The sequence below is a fragment of the Saccostrea echinata genome, unplaced genomic scaffold (assembly GCF_033153115.1).
Source record: "Saccostrea echinata isolate AGI-Se365-2 ecotype Australia unplaced genomic scaffold, CSIRO_AGI_Sech_v1 ptg000009l, whole genome shotgun sequence".
In the NCBI taxonomy this organism is placed as follows: Eukaryota; Metazoa; Mollusca; class Bivalvia; order Ostreida; family Ostreidae; genus Saccostrea; species Saccostrea echinata.
This window is the reverse complement of record NW_026889758.1, coordinates 38,564,908-38,578,212: the sequence shown is the minus strand read 5'-3', so window position 1 is coordinate 38,578,212 and position 13,305 is coordinate 38,564,908. Positions and strand designations below refer to the sequence as shown.

Genomic DNA, 13,305 nt, shown 5'->3' with positions numbered 1-13,305 from the left:
AAAAGAGTTTTATAGAATTTTAGTAACTATCATTTGGTGAAATCAAAAACAAATATAAAAAATTATGCAAGTTAGTACTGGTTACTTGTGTACCTAATCTTATTGAAACCAGACCAAAGATGTATAGGAGGAGTAGTTTTGAAATGAGTTTCAAAGAAATTTATTTTTAAGTAACTAAGGCAACATCATTTGTCAAAAACAGAATTATGTATAAGCTTTTTGAAAAATTACAGACAGACAAAACAGCTAGACAGACTAGGGACACCTTCATATGCATAATCTCTTCTGGTCTCTGACCAGTAAAGCTAACAAGAGGCCCAAGGGCCTTAACGGTCACCTGAGTATACAGCAAAACTCGGTTATAGCGAAGTTCTGGGGACCTGTGAATTTACTTCGCTATATCCGTAATTCGCTATATCCGTATAGCCAATTTGTCAAAGTATGCATTGCAAATTCGTTATATTATTTTTTTTCCTTCAAGCATGACTACCAAATGTATATAGGGAAGTTTAAAAAATAAAACTTTTCTTGGAGTTTAAAAGTTTTAGAATGAATTGAGTTTCAAATGTTTAAACTTGGAGAATTATTATCAGTTCAACATTTTAAAAATTAAGATCTTTAAAAATTTGCTATAAAAGATGTAATTTTGTTATATTTCACTTCTAGGGGACACAAAATCAGTTCGCTATAGCTGTAAATTCTCTATATCCGAGTTCGTTATATCCGTAAAATTTAACAAGGAATTGTTAAGAATTTTGCCGGGGATACAAAAAACTTCGCTATATCTGTAAATTCGCTATATCCGTGTTCATACTAAACGAGTTTTGCTGTAATACAAAATTAAGAGGATCCATAAAGTATTAAATAAACTGATAGATGAAGCTGTTTCCCAGAAGCAAGAGAAATAGGATGATCAGGATTAGGGCTGTCATGGTTCCAAAATTTTTCGGGTCGGGTCGGTTCTGTAAATTTTTGGTTCGGTTTCTGGTTTTTCGGGTCGGTTATTTACCTATGTATTTTAAACCTTAATTTCATGAATTTAACATAAAAATCTTTATTTGTTACATTACATTCACCTTGAAAAAAAATCTTATCCATGTTAACGTCTTGACATCGGTGTTTAGGACTACTAGGCCGACTAATAGCTACAAACGGACCATTCTTGCTTGTTTTGATAGTTATCTAATCCTTTCGTGACAAGTGTTTTGTCATGGAATGAAGTATAATTCAGTTGTGATGTTTATTTATCACCATGATCACTGTTATCGTCATCATTCTTTTGATTTTGACGCCATTTTTTGTATAAAACATATTCTAATATATAAACCAGACCTGAACCAAAATCCGGAAAAATGGAACCGAAACCGAACTGAACAACTTGGACTGCAGTTTTCAGTTATTTCGGGGAACCTTGACAGCCCTAATCAGGATTAATGAAATAATAAGTCTAGTATTCAGTAACAACTCATAAATTCTAATCTATCCCCCATTTATCATTATCACTATGCAGACAATTAAGAAACTATAGTATTAGTTCATCCGTACTACTTTTAACCCCATATTGTGACCTCTCACATTGGCCTCTCTTGGTCTTTGAAGAATATTTAATAAGTAATTTTTGTCTCATTTTGATTTATTTATTATTTACAAATGTACCTGATCATTAAAACTATGAAAGTACTTTTTGTATTATACAATAACATTTTTGCATAATTCTCAGTCTATTGACTTTCAAATACATTATTTACAGTGATTAATTATCAAAAAAGATTGGCAAAGGGGAATAACTTCTCTCAATAGAATACAAATTAATAGTGTGCTGGCCAGGACCAGAACAATTGATTTACAGTCAACTCGTACCCAAACCGAGTCGTACCCAAGGAGTCAACTCGTACCCAAAACTGTTACTTACATATACAGTGTTATACAATATACAAAGACATGTTCTATAGATTATTTAGTATACACATAATTTGTCTGTGCTGTTTGTAATTGCATAAATCTGCATGCTTGTTGTTTGTGATGCCTAAAAGGGCCCTGATTTGGAAATAAAGAATCTATCTATATCAAACGTTATATTAAGCCAAATTGAATTTTTCAAACAAATTTAATTGTCATTATTTTTTAAAATATAAGTAGTGTAACTAAATTGGAATAATAAATCAAATATTTTCATGAAAATATACCAAAAAGTGAAATATTTTCATTATTTATTTTATGACTTCAGTTTTGGGTACGAGTTGACTCTTTGGGTATGACTCGGTTTGGGTACGAGTCGGAATGGGTACGAGTTGACTGGATACCGAACAATTGACCAAATGACAGTGCTGATGTTCAAAAACTATGCACTTAGTTGAAGATTTTCAAAGAATTAAAACATTTTCACTATATCATCAATATAGCCCCCCCCCCCCAAGTTTAAAAAAAAAATTGTAAGAAGCACAGCTGTTCATCATAACTATGCACTTTGTTTATCTCCTCAACAATACGGAACAGACAGGATTATTTAACAGAAGTAATGCATTTTCAATATTTTATCAAAGAAATTATGCTTTTTCACTATATTATCAATAGAGCCCCCCCCCCCCCCCCCAACCCTGGGGCCATGAATTTCACAATTTTTGAAGAGGCATCATTGCTTATCATAATCATGCACTTAGTTTGTTTAAATAATACCCTGGAGAAGAGAAGAAGATTTTCAAAGAAATAATGCATCTTCTTTAAATGATCTATATAGCCCCACCCTAGCACCAGAACCCCCGACCCTGAGGCCATGAATTTCACAATTTTGGTAGAGGGCCCAATGCTTATTACAATCATGTCAACAGTTTGACTGGTGGTGTCTAGGAGTAAAGAAGAAGATTTTTAAAGATTGCATCAATTTTGGTGGTTTTAGCCCAACCCCTGGGGGGGGGGGACCATGAAATTCACAATTTTTGTTCCCGTTTACCCAAAGATGCTATATGCCAAAATTTGTTGAAATTGGTCAAGCAGATTTGGAGAAGAAGTCGAAAATGTTCAAAAGTTAACGCACGACGACGGACGAAAACAGACAGCAATAGGTCACCTGAGTGACTCAGGAGACCTAAAAACACATTAGCCTTTGTAGGAAAAGCTACTCAATATCAGTTGTCATTTTTCTATACTTTAGAAAAACTGTACACAGCTGCCTATCAAAAAACGGTACAAAAAATGGTATAAAATATCGCTTAAATTCTTCTGATAAGGTACCTTATTTCTAAACCAACAAATATATATTGTTGCAAATGTCTTATTTCAAAACTTGTAATGGAGATTTGAATGGTTTAAAATTTCATACATTGTGTTTTATAATCACAATGTTCTTATGAATCGACTATAAATTAAGCTAGTTTAGATGATAGTTTGTTTGCCAGCTTTATATAGTATTAATGTGAGAGTCAATGTCACTAATTTACATCTTGTTCATATTACTGATATATACATCAGCAATGCTAAATAACAGCAGCAAATACAATCATACATAAATTTCAGCACATAAAAACTTAAAAACTATATCCTTTATTTCATCGTAATCATGGTAATAAACATCGTATACTTTATACCTACGGAGATCTGGGTCAGATTCATGTATATTAAGTCATGTATATCAACTTTAGAAGTTGGCTTAATTTTTTTCAATCAATTAAGTTACGAAACATTAACAGTTATAATTAAGTACCCCTTTAAAAATAAAGCTACCTAAAGGGGTATCTTGATACGGATTTATAGCAAGATAATTTTCCCAATTGGCAGTTCACACCTTCACACGCGATGGTTTGTGTACAGTACACAATTATCAGAACATCAAGTGTCAAACACAGGTGACGTTTTCCAGTGTCTCGGGAGCGAGAATGAGAGGAAAATGGTGGCATTTAGCGAGTAATTCAGAATATTGTACAAATTTTCATATTCTGTGAATTTTGGTGTCCCGCTGGTACACTATGAATGGGCTAAAAAAAACCCAGTACATTTTGCGTACCGCCGGTACATATGAGGCGCCGTTTTGGTATTTACTGCCAAAAAGTGATATCACCTATTTGAATAGGTGATATCACCTATTCAATTGGTGATATCACCTATTCGAATAAGTGATATCACCTATTCAGCTTCTGAATAGGTGATATCACCTATTCGAATAGGTGATATCACCTATTCAAATAAGTGATATCACCTATTCGAATAGGTGATATCACCTATTCAATTTGAATGAGTGATATCACCTATTCGAATAGGTGATATCACCTATTCGAATAGGTGATATCACTTATTCGAATAGGTGATATCACTTATTCGAATAGGTGATATCACTTATTCCTTTTGAATAGGTGATATCACTTATTCGAATAGGTGATATCACCTATTCAAATCAAATAGGTGATATCACCTATTCGAATAGGTGATATCACTTATTCGAATAGGTGATATCACTTAATCATTTTGAATAGGTGATATCACTTATTCGAATAGGTGATATCACCTATTCAAATTATTTATGAAATAACAACTGCTCCCAAGACTATAGCCTTTAATTCTCATTTACTTTCACTTTCGTTTTATAACTTACCATTCTTGCAGACAATGGATTACAGCTTCGCATTTAGTTTTAAGCAGCCCAGTAGAATTTGTAGTTTGTTTTGCTCACAAATTATATTTATTACACTTATCTATCATGTATACTATAGGAAAATTCAAAGAGTCTGTAAGTCTCGTTGACTTTCACTTTCGTCTTATAACTCCCGGGTACCTGAGCGTTCTTGGAGACAATGGATTACTTAAGTTGTAAGCATCGCAGTGGAATTATTAAACTTGTAGTTTGTTTTGATTCCCGATTGTTGCAAAGAAGAGGAGAAAATGGATTGATAGATGCAGGTAAATAGCGTTTAATTGCTTTATTTTTTCATTACATAACGTAAACACAAGCTATTCCGAGGGGGCCAAGATTAGCCAACATACTTAAGCATAAAGGGAAAATTAAATCGTTTTTATTCTAAAATCGTGTGTATTCAAAAGGTACGCTTATCTACAGATTGGTTTCATAAATTTAAAGCATTGATTTAGCTTACAATATGGTATAATTTGGAGTATTGGACAGGTATACATGAGATTGGGATATTGAATGCGATGTCATTGAAAGCAAATAAAAAAATAGATGTACCCAAATGCATCGACCATGGGAATACAAAGTTGAATACCACGTCGATAACATATGATCTTTGTAGAAAACACATTTTTTTTTAAATTTAATTACTACAATAAATAAAAATGGTCAGCTCAAAATTGGTCATTCTGTAGGCTACCCTGTCTATTCAGAAATAAAAATGGTCACATACACTCAAAAAATAATTATTTTTTATTCTACAAAGAAGAAGGCATTTTTTTCATTTACACATACAAACTGTATTAACTGCAAAGTTTCATGACCACCCCCCCCCCCCCTTTTCCAATACTTCTACAATTATGAGACAGACTTTTTTTTCTTGAAATAGGCATTTTTCTCCATTTTTCATAACATATTACAGGGCTGCACAAGGTACTGAAAAAGGGACAGCGCTTTGAGTGAATGCGTTATCCATGTATCTGCAAATGAAGCAGATCCCCCAGTTATTATACTCATGGAGAGTGTAACAACTTCCAACTTGTTAATGACGGAACTCCATTTAAATCAGGTACAAGTTAAAGTTTAGGCTGCACAATTCTTTATTACAATATTCAAAACTTAATAATTCAGGATCAAGTTCACACAAGCTCACATTCCATGGTTACTTACAACACCATTATGCAAGATAAATTTGTTATACACTTTCATGTTAAATAGTCAAATTTGATTGGTTTAAAAAACATTTGTTAACAAGTACTATTACCATACTGCATGCCAGACATTACATCCCAATGGTTGAAAATGCATGACTACGGGTAACAGTATATATAGTAATAAAAAATGTTAACTGTGCAGAATGTTTGCACGTTCGTTTCACCTTGTTGTTTTCTTTAAAATGCATTCTATAACAAGAAAAATATTACCTGTTTATTTTGGGTGATGTGAAATTCTTACCCCTTAAAAACCATTGCTGACCGAGGCGAGGTCAGCGATGTTTTTTGTGGTATAACAATTACACGTTATCCTACTAAACATGTAATATTTTCATGTTATATGTACTTCTATTTGTAAATGTTAATGACTGTGAAAAACATAAATATTTATAAATTAGTAAAATCAATTTAATACACTATGAATACACAAAAGGACAAATTTGTACATAATTCTCTATGATTTGGTTAATTAGTTTATATAAAGGATGTAAATGGACATGACATATCATTGTTAATATTCAAGAATGTGTTCACTGTTTTTCTTGTAGATGCTCCTTTCCATCTGATGTTTTCCAGGTTTTTGTGAAAAGTTTTCTTAAAAATGGCACAATTCAACTACAAATACTATGCCAGTGGAACTGTGATATCAATCAACTGCTTATGACACTATTAATTGGCAGAGAATTTATTTTTTTTTATTTGGGACAAGCAATCTGTTTCAAACATTTTATACCTGCAAATTGGTACATGTACTTCATGAAATGCTTGAAGGATGCTAAAGGCTACTGAAATTCCAAGCCAGATGAAATTCAAAAGGATTGATACAAAAGTCATTTGAAGTTTTCTATTCTTAGTGATGAGTGTTTTTCAGGATGCCCTCTGATATCATAGGTACAACTGGTCACTGTCCTTTGTTAGTTACACATGCAGACAACTTATTAAGGCAGTGATATAAGTAGCTCGAAGTGATGCTTTATTGTTTTCCTCAGATTTATAACCTGGATTGATCTCTGATGCAGTAATTTAAAGCCATGTCTTTTCACTGTCACAAAGTACTGAAATAAAAATAATTTTGATTAAAATATTTCTTTTAATTCACATCATTAAATTTTTAAGCTACAGAAATTCATATTAATTACCTATTAGTAAATAGAAATCTTTAATTGATTAGCAAGCCTTTGCATTGTCAGATCCTTTTCTGAAAGGGCCATTTACCTTTAACAATGTCAGGACAGGTGAGGCAACTGGCTGGTCTTCATGCTGGAAGTGTGTGTTAACTCTGTAATCTTTTTAAACAAAACCATCCAGTGATGTCCTAAGATTGCCAGATGAGCAGACATATACCTGTATTTAAGAAAGATTCTGTAACATGACATAGAATTTTTGCACAGCTTGACGCACAACTGATGGTATCTTAGGTGCCTGCAAAATAATAAATCTGGCACATATTTATTTATTTGATACAAATCAGAACAAAATTTGTCCTTTTACAGAACAAATTATTTTCATTTTAAAGGAGAAATGCATATGTACTGTTTTAATACATATAACCTGTATTATTGGATATTTTCACCCCATTCTAATTTTTAAAATATTCACTCTTTCACCCTTGAAAACAATTTTGCCCTTTTAAAATTTGATCAGACACATTTGTGTTTAAAAGATATATGCTGCCTTCTTCGAATTTGTCCCGTTTTAAATTCACCTACTTGTAAGGAGGGCAGAATGAGAAAAATAAAACTTAACTGGGGCGAAAAATTTCCAGAACAAAGTACCATTACTTGCCTGCCTGTTGTACTATAACTCGATCCTCCAACCTTACAATATTCTATAATTATTACAAGTTAATAAAGACAGTAAAACAATGTTAACAACATTTATATGCAAATGAACCTCTGTACAAATCACTTATAAATGATTGACAACTTGTATGGAATATATCGAATACCCTTAATTTTGACATTTGGAAACCCAGCGTTAAGGCCAAACAAAAAATATGTGTGGTTCTGGTTCTGGTTACACCTCCAAAAAAAATAGGGAAGGTGGGTAGGGATTTTTTTTTTTTTTTTTTTAACAAAATGATTTTCTAAATTTTTCCAAATAATACCCATTTCTTTTCGTTAGCATAAGTGAACTATTTTATGTGTAGAGTGTTAGATATGTTTTCTCTTAAGCATATGGATTAGTTATGTGCTTTAATGTGTGAATAAAATGTCTTGGGTATTTAAACAGTTGTTTGCTGATTCTATTCATTTGAGTTCATACTCATCCAGAAAATACAATGTTTGAAGAAAATCAGCATGAGCAAATTGAATTATTTAACTGTTATTTGGATATTATATTTTCTTTTTTTAGAATGTTAAGTTTTTACGAAGATGATAAGTGCTGTCCTTGTTTTTAAAGGATGATATTAATTTCAGAATTGTATATTATAAGTAAAATTAATGGATATCTTAAGCATTATACATTAAATCTTAAATATAGATCATGATTTCTCCATCGGAATCTGCTGCGGAAGTCTTAAACTTTATACATGATGTACAGGTATATAAAATCTAAAATTGTATATTATAGAATGCGAAAAAACAGAAATATTTTGTGAAGAGCTGAGTATATAAATCATAACTAATAAATGTTTTGTTTATTTTGAATTCAGTCTTTTCCAACTATGGTTCAGAAAAGAAATGTTTTATTTGTGGATGAACAGAGTGAAGGAGAAAATAAGTGGCATTTCGATGTGGCGTGAAATATACTAGTCAACATTGGTAGGGGGCACCCTAGTTATGAATATGAAACAAATATTTTTAAATCAACAAGATGTGTTTGTGAAACACTGATGCCCCCATATGGCATCTTATGGCGAAGGTTAAAGTTTCTCAAATGCAAGTCAAAATCCAGGCCAAAAGATAAAAAATGTTAAATTTGAAAGCCCTAGCTGCAACTGTTCAAAAGTTATGGCAAAGGTTAAAGTTTTTTAAAAGTAAGTAAAACATCACGGTCAAGGTCAAAGTTGTTGGTATCCAAAGAAAGGTCTTGTTACAAGGATTACACATGTGAAGTATGAAAGCCCTAGCTCCAACCGTTCAAAAGTTATAGCCAAGGTTAAAGTTTTTCAAAAGTAGGTCAAACTCTAAGGTCAAGGTCAAAAGGTCATAGTTGTTGGTATTCAAAGAAAGGCCTTGTCACAAAGAATACACATGTGAAGTTCGAAACCCCAAGCACCAACTGTTCAGAAGTTATGGTCAAGGTTAAAGTCTCATAAAATTTTGCAAAAGTGGGTCAAACTCCAACGTCAAGGTCAAAAGGTCAAATATGATGGTACCCAAAGAAAGGTCTTGTCACAAAGAATACACATGTGAAATATGAAAGTCATAGCTCCAACCAATCAAAAGTTATGGGCAAGGTTAAAATTGACAACAGACAGATAGACAAACAGATAAACAGACAAACAGACAGACAGGACAAAAACAATATACCCTCGGGATCTTTCGATCCAGGGGCATAAAAATAATGAAAACACAATCTTTTCTTTTTGTAAAAAATAAAGTCCAAGGTGAACATCCTTTTGTTTAAAATCAGTGTTTATAAATGAAATTAATTACTTTTATCCAGAATAGTTCTTATTTTACTTAATAATAAATTTTGAACGATAAGCTTTTAAGAGCTGTCAGAGGAAAAGAATGTGACACCTATACTTTGTACAGTAATGTTTAAAACAAAATAAATCACCTAAGCAAGATGACATAGAATGATTCAAATTCGTCAGAATTACAAATATTTAATATTATTAAAATTTTAAATCCTTTCATGAAACCTTTTTGCCTCATTGAAGACTTCATACTTCCAAGCTCATTTCTCATATATATTGGTGTTTTGCAAGTTGACTTTATTCAGGTGAAATCAGCAGTCTTCTTTTTCACGTTTCCTCATGAACTGTTTTTTTTTTTTCTACTTTCGGTTTAAAAGAAACGATCCTGATATAAATTATTTAATAATTTACAAGTTAATCTATCTTACACATAGATTAACTTGCATAATTCTTGCATAATCAATGCAATCAAATAAATGTTTTCTCATGTTATCTTCCCTCTAACTCCAAAAAACGTTACCTGGCCAGCTGTCTGTGTGCTTTCAAGCGAGAAGTGACTTCACACCTTTGCGTGCATTAATAATAAAGGGACTAATCAACATGCACTTGTTATAAACCAGCTGTAAACAGAGCAACTAATTGAATCTCGCCACTCTTGGGCATATTTATTTAATTTTGGCAACCAAAAAACAAACAAACAAAAAACATGGCGCTGGAAAAAGGTATACTGCTGCGCCATGCTAGCTTGCTTTAGATTTAACACCATCAAACACTTGCACTACGTGTTGAAACGATTTTTGCATGGAGGTCGCCATTGCTGGAACTAAAACTAATACCGAAGTGGATGATGGAAATCACGGAAAATTCCGGAAAATAAATATGAAAATTGCCAGAAAAAAGGGTTGGGGATCTAAAATAGGGATGGTCGGGTAACGGGAACCACACATATTTTTTTATTTGGCCTAATAATATTCCATACATGATTGAGCTGTCACCTGATGATCGAACCTTTAATTCTTTTCTATTTTTTATATGCTTTATATGTATATGAATTATAAGAGTAAATGTAAGTCCAAAAACTTATTATGTGACATCAATTTCATACCTGTATTTGAGTTGCCTTTTTGAGGATATACCAGGTAGATTATTCAAAGTCGATGTACATGTAGTCTTACATGCTGCAGTTCTCTTGTACTTTAGCTATAAAATAAATTTTAATGTATACAATTGTGTAAGATGAAAGAATATTTCAAACACTGAAACAGACTGAAACCTTAACAGACCAAAACTTTAACCAAAATATCCTCTTTAACATGCTTTCTAAACTGAAGAGTATGGTCATATAATTGCAGTCATATGAATTTTGTTCAATGATAAATGCAGAGAGAATTTGCAGAATATATAAAGAAAGTCTTATCATTGGGAAATAAGCAGGTCCAGTACAATCTCTTAATTTAGCTATATAGCTTGAAATAGCTATATAGCTTTATAAAGCTATTCAAAATAGCTTAATTTAGCTATTTATATGCAGTTTTTCACAAAAATTATTTTGGTAAGAAATAGACAAAAAGTCGCATGTATTTGACCATTCATATATGTGCTATGGGCTATCGAAACAACAAGCAAAATCAAAGATATCTCCAACTTTGCAACTTTTGAATACTTTTAAGCAAAAGATAAATTTCTATTATTTGAGTAACTGTCCACTACCTTGTGTGCATTGAGGCATGGATAAGTATGATTGCTTCTCATTGTACTGAATTATTACCAATCAATTATCTTCTTGACCATAATTGGCCTCCTTTATAATTTCATTGAAGAAGTAACTGTATCAATTGCGCATGTAGCCTAAAAACTTTTAGAACTTTGAGTACAAAGTCTCTTTTGTTTCTATTTTCCTAATTATCTCCCCTTGTTTAAGGGTCACAACCCTAGTTTTAGTATAAACGGAAGCCCTTGGCCCAAGGATACCCTGTGACAAATTTGACAATAATTGGCCAAAGGGTTCTTGAGTTATGGCCCATATTCTAAAAAGTTTACGCACACCGCACAAATGGCCATAGCATTAGCTCTTTGGGCCTTTGGCTCAGAAGAGCTAAAAATGAACCTCTTACATTGATTTTTGGTTGATATTTTTTACAGTTTTTTTATGAACAATGTACAGTATTTTCACCCAAATTCCAGTATTTTGAGGACTGCTGTACAGTATTTGGGCCTAAAAATTATTACATGAATGCAAGGAGATTTTAATGAGTGAGTTTTATAATGCATCAATTTCAGATGAGTTCAAGGTTGAGTATCATCACTGCACCAAGGTGCGACTTTTTGTGCATGCTGAGAAAAGTACACATTTAAGAAAAACTGATATAAAATAGCTAAATTAAGCTATTCTGAATATAGTTAGAATAATCTAACTGTGTCTCGGGACAATTATAAGCCCTCACCACAGTTAGAATACATCCCATATACTTGCAATGTAGCAAATCGAAGTGGATCCACTCCGAAATGATTTTGAAGAATACAAAAGGAGTTGCATTGAAAATAACTACCAAATTAATCATAACAAACATTTTTGAGATTGTATATGCCTTTTAACCTCCAAATTAATCCATATATATACGAAAATTCAACTCATTTTCTCAACGTTTTTTCCTCGCTTCAAATTTAACGCCATGTTGACATTCGGAACTCTCTGGATTCTTCATACAAAATGCAGAGAATTCGAGTTATCGCCCGTGTTTATTTTGCTACATTGCGAATACACGGAACAAATTCTATCGTTAAACCGGGTCCGTAGGACAATATCATTTTAACGATAGAACGTTCTATCTATTCTGAATAGCTTAATAAAGCTATATAGCTAAATCAAAAGATTGTACTGGATCTGATAAGTGCTTTCAAACATTGAATACTTATAAAACTAGACCCACTGACATGCAACAACTTAATTTCTGTTGATAAATGAAGCGTATTCTGAACAAATTATTTACCCAAACAAAGGTGATGCTGTCACAAGATGACGTTCGTACCCATCTGACACTTACACTACTCCTCCTTAATCAGCTGGTAATAACATCATTATCCTCGATTTCAAGAAAAATCTGTTAATAAATTAGTTGTAATGATGATAACAAAACTATTCTAATCAGATACAAATGTATAATATAAGACTTCTATTTCACCCAAGAATACCCAAGAAACAGGTGACATTCTCTGACTTGTTTACCTGTACTTCGATTGAAATTCTCCTCCTACTTGCTCGCACCCAAGCTTTTACGACCCTCAATTTATCCATCGTAAGTCGGAGAACCCTTCGGCTTTGTACAACTGCTTAACTTTCCTTATACGCTTTGTGTAAACCATAAACATGCATAACGCAATACACATCTTGCATCTCCATGTGTGAGGTACCCGGAAGTTAATATTATCGAAAAATCTCGCGAGTCACGTGACGAGACTTAAAGACCCTAATGCAGCCCGAATTTGCTTGGTTCCAATGAAAATGTAGATAATCTTGAGGAAGGGAGCATTCATTATTTATTGTTGTAAGAAATGCAAATAGGTGATATCACCTATTCGAATTGGTGATATCACCTATTCAAATTGAATAGGTGATATCACTTATTCGAATAGGTGATATCACTTATTCGAATAGGTGATATCACCTATTCAGTACGAATAGGTGATATCACCCATTTGAATAGGTGATATCACCTATTCATTTCTAATAGGTGATATCACCTATTCGAATAAGTGATATCACCAATTCGAATAAGTGATATCACAATTCGAATAAGTGATATCACCTATTCGAATAGGTGATATCACCTATTCAATTTGAATAGGTGATATCACTTATTCGAATAGGTGATATCACCTATTCG

At 32.7% G+C, this 13,305-nt stretch overlaps 3 long non-coding RNA genes across 3 annotated transcripts; 1 reads left to right on the top strand and 2 right to left on the bottom strand.

Annotated features, from left to right (window-relative positions):
* Positions 1–4,776: 4,776 nt before the first annotated feature.
* On the top strand, positions 4,777–6,948 carry LOC133183678 (uncharacterized). The gene is made up of 3 exons (XR_009720700.1): positions 4,777–4,890; positions 5,541–5,687; positions 6,381–6,948. It is a non-coding gene; the product is annotated as an uncharacterized LOC133183678 (long non-coding RNA).
* Positions 6,217–7,176, bottom strand: LOC133183677 (uncharacterized). Its single transcript, XR_009720699.1, has 2 exons — positions 7,048–7,176; positions 6,217–6,887 (listed from the first exon to the last, which is right to left on the bottom strand). It is a non-coding gene; the product is annotated as an uncharacterized LOC133183677 (long non-coding RNA).
* Positions 7,177–10,532: 3,356 nt separating this feature from the next.
* On the bottom strand, positions 10,533–12,822 carry LOC133183676 (uncharacterized). Its single transcript, XR_009720698.1, has 3 exons — positions 12,648–12,822; positions 12,412–12,522; positions 10,533–10,621 (listed from the first exon to the last, which is right to left on the bottom strand). It is a non-coding gene; the product is annotated as an uncharacterized LOC133183676 (long non-coding RNA).
* Positions 12,823–13,305: the final 483 nt, after the last annotated feature.